Raw genomic sequence first — 6,275 nt, 5'->3', positions numbered from 1 at the left:
CTATCTTCCTGCATTCTAACTTTAAAAGCTTGCGACGCAAGTCATCTACATTTTCATTATCCTCACTTTGTCGCTTCTGCTTCCTTTTGCTGTCTTCTGCTTTCTTTTGCTGTCCTTTTACAGAGGTACTCATTTGGGTGACAACAGGGGTAGTTGGGGTCACAACAGAGGTACTTGGGGTGGCAACAGAGTTACTTGGGGTGGCATCAGAAACACTTGGAATGACTGAGAAATCCTGCCTATGTGTTTGCTCTAGGATTTCTTCACCAGTGATCAAACTAAACAGCCCAATTGCTGTTTCTGGAGTTAAGAACCCATCTGTGGCCTGCAGACTCTGCTGGCTTTCAGGAACCGTTGCAACTAAGAGGAGAGAAAAAAAAGAATAAAAAAAGCATTAGCATAATATGTTGGAACCAGTTAGTTTTTCTGCAGAGTGTGACAATCCATTTCATGAAGGGGACATCTTAAAGATATGAAAAAAACAATGTCACATTTTGTTCTACCCTGGGTAGGGGTATAGTCAACTTTTGGGGTTTTGGTTATAAGGAGTTTTAGTAACAAAATGCTCATTTAAATATAAGATTTCAATTGGATCTTTTATCTTTCATGTCATGAACTGTTTACCTTCAGTTGGTGGAGCTGTGTGTTTGGACCGTTTAGGTGTTGCAGCAGCCTTTTTCCCACTTTCTACACCTCCTCCTGAAATCCCAATTACAGAAGCAGAATCTTCTCCTATGATGTCAATAATTATAGAGGAATATGGCCCTGGCTCCGGTTTTGGACCACCACCAGTGGGGAAGGTTTTTGTCCTGGGATAGTCTTCAATTGCTTGGGTTTTGAGGTCGCTCCATTTTTTTCTTATCTCTCTTAACTCTCGTTGTTCATATCCCTTTGAATTTACTGCATCTACTATCTTGTTCCATGCATCGTTTTTTTTCCTATTTGTAACAGTTGAGTTAAATTTGCTTTCTAGAACAGATTGGTTCTCCTTGTAACCCTCGAGCAGTATAATGATCTCATCATGACTGAAGTTCTTTTTTCTGTTGCGCTTCTCTTTCTCTTCCATCTTGGTCTGATGAGAAAATTAAATATTAATGAGAAGTTTATTAGATTAGATTAGATTCAATACACCCAGCAAAGTACTTCAATTCTATAAAACAGGGGTCTTCAACGTTATTCAGCCCAAGGACCCCTTAGCAGAGAGAGTGAAGCAGGGACCCCCCCTACATAGTGTATAGAATTGTTGCAGATTAAACTTTTTCAGAGATTTCATTGTGTAAATTAATGTTTTTTCGTTCATTTCAAACATTTAACCACTTCAATACTTGATTTGCGCCCACCCCCACCCACCACCAAACCTCTTTGCCGAAAATAGCAGATCTACAAGCTCACAAGAGCTTTTGCAGCTAATGTTCTCCACAGAATAGGGATGCTAGGGTTCAAGTGTTAATGTAAAAAAAAAAAAAAAATCTTATCACAAAGATTTGGTGGACCCACTATAGTAGCTCTGAGGACCCCCTAGGGGTCCCGGACACCCTGTTGAAGACCCCTGCTATAAAAGGTATGCCTATTACCTAACTCAACATTTAAAAGGGTCTTTAAAATAACGCAATTAATGTCCTCACCACACTTCCACTTGTGGAATGCCCTGTGTGTGTCTGTGTGTGTGTGTGCGCGCGCACATACGCATGTATGTCCATGGTAGCTCCGACGGAACCTCTCCCTCCGCTCCGAGATGAGGTTCCTCGTTTATCTCTGCCGTTTGAGCAGGACATTGTCGCACATTTTCCACTTTACATGTTTCTTACCCCTTTCTGCACATCGTATCCAAAAAGTAAAGCATTTCCGCCATTCTCTCATATGTTTTAAGTTTTAACGCACCATAAAAGCTTTCCAACAAGTTGAAGAAAGTATTTAATTTGCCTCGGTCCTCTTGGAAAGCTTTTATGGTGCGTCAAAACTTAAAACATCTGAGAGAATGGCGGAAATGCTTTATTTTTTGGATACAATGTGCAGAAAGGAACATGTAAAGTGGAAACACAGCGGAGGGAGAGGTTAAGGGCTATGTCCATGGAAGCTATTTGCACACTGAGACTCAGTCCATTTTACGCAGATACACATAGCCTAGTGGTGCAGACTGCCGAGTAGTTAAAATACATGTTTCAATTTAATGCTGCGGTATAAAACGTTATCATAAGTGCTATAATTCAACGTCAGTTAATCAATGGTACATACCGCTGCTTTTGAAGAAGATTTGGCGATGGTGGGACGCTCCGTTCTTTCTTTGTTGTTGACAAGAGACGATACGAGTTTTACTTCCTAAGTGTAGAAACCGCTCGTCTTCATTGGATCCGGGAGCTATGACGTCATTGTATGCGACTATACATTCTTTTAAGGACAGTCTACACACTACTAGTTACGTTATGCCATAAACAGACGTGGTGCAACATAATTTAGTAACTCACTAGTTACAAACTAACAAGTAGTTACTAAGCCTCTAGTAAGGACTTTACTCCCTAACTGAGGGTAGACTTTACGTTCTTCTGGTGCAACCAGCCCCAGGTGTCTCCCCTTCCTCTGATTATCTCTGACTCCACTCTCCAACCAGCACTACAAGAGCCCTGGCAAAGGCCCCGGGGGGTCAGGGGGGGGTCACATTAGTCATTGACTCTGTTTGAGCTACCAGGGTTTGGAACTGACAACCCTAAAACAGCATTTCCCTTAAACCTACAGCTTGCATCCAGCAGTCACTCAGTGTTATGACATGTGCTTCCATATCATATGGTGTCTCTCCCAACACAAAGCCAGTGGGAATGCTGAACAGTGGTGGAAAAAGTACTATTTTTTTTAATACTTAAGTAGAAGTATCAATACTGCAATATAGAAATACTCTGTTACAAGTAAAAGTCTGGAATTCTAAATTTACTTGAGTAAAAGTACAAAAGTATTGGTATCAAAATGTACTTAAAGTACCAAAAGTAGAAAATTCTCATTATGCAGAAAGTCCCATCACATTTGTTTCAAGCGGATAAAACGTATTTAAAAAAATGAAAGTAGCAGATCTACAAGCTCACAATGTGTCGCATCGTGACGCATAGTGAGCTTGTATCTGCAATTTTCAAATGGCCGAAATGTATATAGAGCTGAAGTGGCTAATGTATGTTTTGTAATAATAATCAAAATCTACAAAGTAACTAGTTACTAAAGTTTTCAAATAATTGTAGTGGCAGTACATCTGAGATAGATAGATAGATAGATAGATAGATAGATAGATAGATAGATAGATAGATAGATAGATAGATAGATAGATAGATAGATAGATAGATAGATAGATAGATACTTTATTGATCCCCAAGGGGAAATTCAGATATCCCATAGCTCATACAGGCAAGGTTAGTTAAAACACATCACAAAAAAAGGGGGGGGGGGGGGCACAGGTTAAAACTGAGAGAAGACAAATATAAATATTATGAAATAAGCATAAAAAAGCATTTAAAAGGTGTCACTGGGAATACAAATAAAAATCATCCTTTGTCATTGTCATTGCACATAGACCCATAAATAACTAAAAACTAAGACCATTAGTCCATTGGTCCAGTTCATAGGCCTAGCGGCTGGTCATGGAGTAGAAGTAAAAGTACAGAAAATTGGAAATACTTCGGTAAAGTAAAAATACCTCAAAGTGCTTGAGTAAATGTACTTAGTTACTTTACACCACTGGTGCTGAATGTGTATAACATTGTGCTTCCCAATAAAACAGCATGAGAGCACCCCTAGTGGTGACTCCTGCTGTTTATCTTGCATCACACAAACAGCAGCATGGTGGTGTATGCTGTGTTGTCTGTAGTGATAGAGTATATTAATCCCATACAGGCCTATACAACTACCTTGTTATGCTTATTTTAGCTAATTGGCAATATTCCAACCAGTGGTGGAAAAAGTACTGATTTGTTTTGCTTAAGTAAAAGTATCAATACCACAATGCCTTACAAGTAAAAGGCCTGTGTTCAAAAATTTACTTGAGTAAAAGTACAAAAGTATTGGCATCAAAATATACTTAAAGTACCAAAAGTAAAAGTAGTAAAATGTTTGAAAATAGCCAATCTACAAGCTCACAACTAGTCGCGATGCGACACGTTGTGAGCTTGTAGATCTGCTATTTTCAAATAGCCTAGGTAGAAAATAGGCCTGAAGTTGTTAATGTATGTTTTATAATGTAATACTTTATAGTAGTAACTAGTAACTAGTAACTAAAGTTCTCAAATAATTGTAGTGGAGTAAAAGTACAATATTTGCCTCTAAGATGTAGTGGAGTAGAAGTAAAAGTATTGAAAATTGGAAATACTCCAGTAAAGTAAAAATACCTCAATTGTACTTAAGTACAGTACTTGAGTAAATGTACTTAGTTACTTTACACCACTGATTCCAACTCAGTGCCACTCAGAGACAAGCAGTTGGCAACACTTTGGAAACAATATTCACACTTATCTCATGAGTAAATAAACAACCACAACCATCCTTTCTCACTCACACCTCCCTGTGGGGAAAGGTGGAACTGTTCAACACCCTGGTCTGATAGGAGCCCTCATAATGTATATGGAGGGTTCCCAAACTTTTCAGAACCCCCCAAATTAATTATATTTGACCGTGACGCACACACACGCACACACACACGCACACAGACAAGCACTTGGAATTGTATAGGCTTTACATTTAGTGTTTGCCTCGATCCCACATAAATATTGTGAAAATAGCCGATCTACAAGCTCACAACACCTCGCACTGCGATCGGGCATTGTGAGCCTGTAGATCGGCTATTTTCACAATGTCTGCCAATTTGGCCAATTTGGTATTAAAAAGGTCTTAAACGTCATTAAATTGTAACTTTATAAATGTGAAGATACCCTGTATACACTTGTACTGTAGGTTGGTTTGTTTACTGTTGAGTGAGAAAACAATGTTGCACATTAAGCTAATCATGCGTCTGGGAATCACCATCACGATACATGTTTATATCATTACTTTTCTATGTCATGTCGTAGCATAAGGTGTTAAACATAATGGCCTCAAACTAAAAATGAAATATCACCACCATAAGGATCATCTGTTACTGACAAAGAGGACGGTCACCAGGACGAAGGACGGGTGTTTTCGATTAATCTAACATGGTTAAAATGGAGTTTGAAGTTACAATGGGTTTGTATAGGAAGGGGGCGTGTCTGATAAAATGAATATCAAATATCTAAATACTGAATCGAGCAACTTAAAGGGATATTTCACTTTCAAATAAAATTAACATTAAAAATAAATATTTTTAAAAAATGAAAAAAGTTATGGCAAAATCACGGCCCCCTCACACATCAGTAGGACACTCTAATGCGTGAGGGGGCCGTGATTTTTTCATTACTTTTTTCTTTTATTTTTAATATATTTTTTAAATGTTTATTTTATTTGAAAGTGAAATATCCCTTTAAAAACTGTCTGGGGGGCTCACAAAGGCCGATAAAATGACCAAAAGTTTTTTTGAAAGTGAATTATCCCTTTAAAAGCAGAACACTGTTCACTCTTCATGTTCAGCATTGGTCCAGTGTTAGATTTTGATTTAGTTTAGTCCTAGTCTTTTGAATACAATTTCATTTAGTTTTAACATTCATTTAAATGTTTAATTTGTTTTTATTGTTTATATTTAAAAACTAAATATAGGAAATGAAAGAAAAAGAAAAACGGGATATTTACTCACAACCTATAAAAATGGACCCGCGATCCAGAAATGGGTCCCGACCCACTGTTTGGGAGCCACAGCTGTGACACAATATATAAAAGAAATGAAAGTGTGGAGATTTCCCTGACACGAGAAACTGTCGTGTTGCATCTGGTCAGTAACGTTGTTGTAACCGGAAAAAAAGGAAATGGATAAAGGAAAGAATGAAGTGAAACCCATAACCCTAAAATAAGGAGTTTTAAAAGTGAGGGCAGAGCATAACCAAAATAAAAGAGGAAGAGAGGCACAGAAATAAATAAAACAAAGAGCGCACTTCTCACTAGATCAGTGTGCTGTGAAGACCTGGACCAGATACAACACCTGCAAGAATAATTCATAAAGTCATAAAGGTATAGAAATGGCTGTAGATGGACATTATGAAAACATAGAGCTCCAAGAGGTAGACGATATCATCTATGATGATATTGATATCAGCAGGCCTACAGCTCAGGAGAGAGATCCACAGAAGATACTGCAGTCTGGTAAGTAGTGGTGTAAAGTAACTTAATTACAT

At 38.1% G+C, this 6,275-nt stretch overlaps 1 long non-coding RNA gene across 1 annotated transcript; it reads right to left on the bottom strand.

The window, feature by feature from the left end:
• Positions 1-207: 207 nt before the first annotated feature.
• Positions 208-2,308, bottom strand: LOC308102060. The gene is made up of 3 exons (XR_013934612.1): positions 2,236-2,308; positions 625-1,072; positions 208-360 (listed from the first exon to the last, which is right to left on the bottom strand). It is a non-coding gene; the product is annotated as an uncharacterized lncRNA (long non-coding RNA).
• Positions 2,309-6,275: the final 3,967 nt, after the last annotated feature.

Source organism: Gymnoscopelus braueri (assembly GCF_963280865.1).
Source record: "Gymnoscopelus braueri genome assembly, chromosome: 15".
In the NCBI taxonomy this organism is placed as follows: Eukaryota; Metazoa; Chordata; class Actinopteri; order Myctophiformes; family Myctophidae; genus Gymnoscopelus; species Gymnoscopelus braueri.
This window is presented reverse-complemented; position numbering and strand designations above follow the sequence as displayed.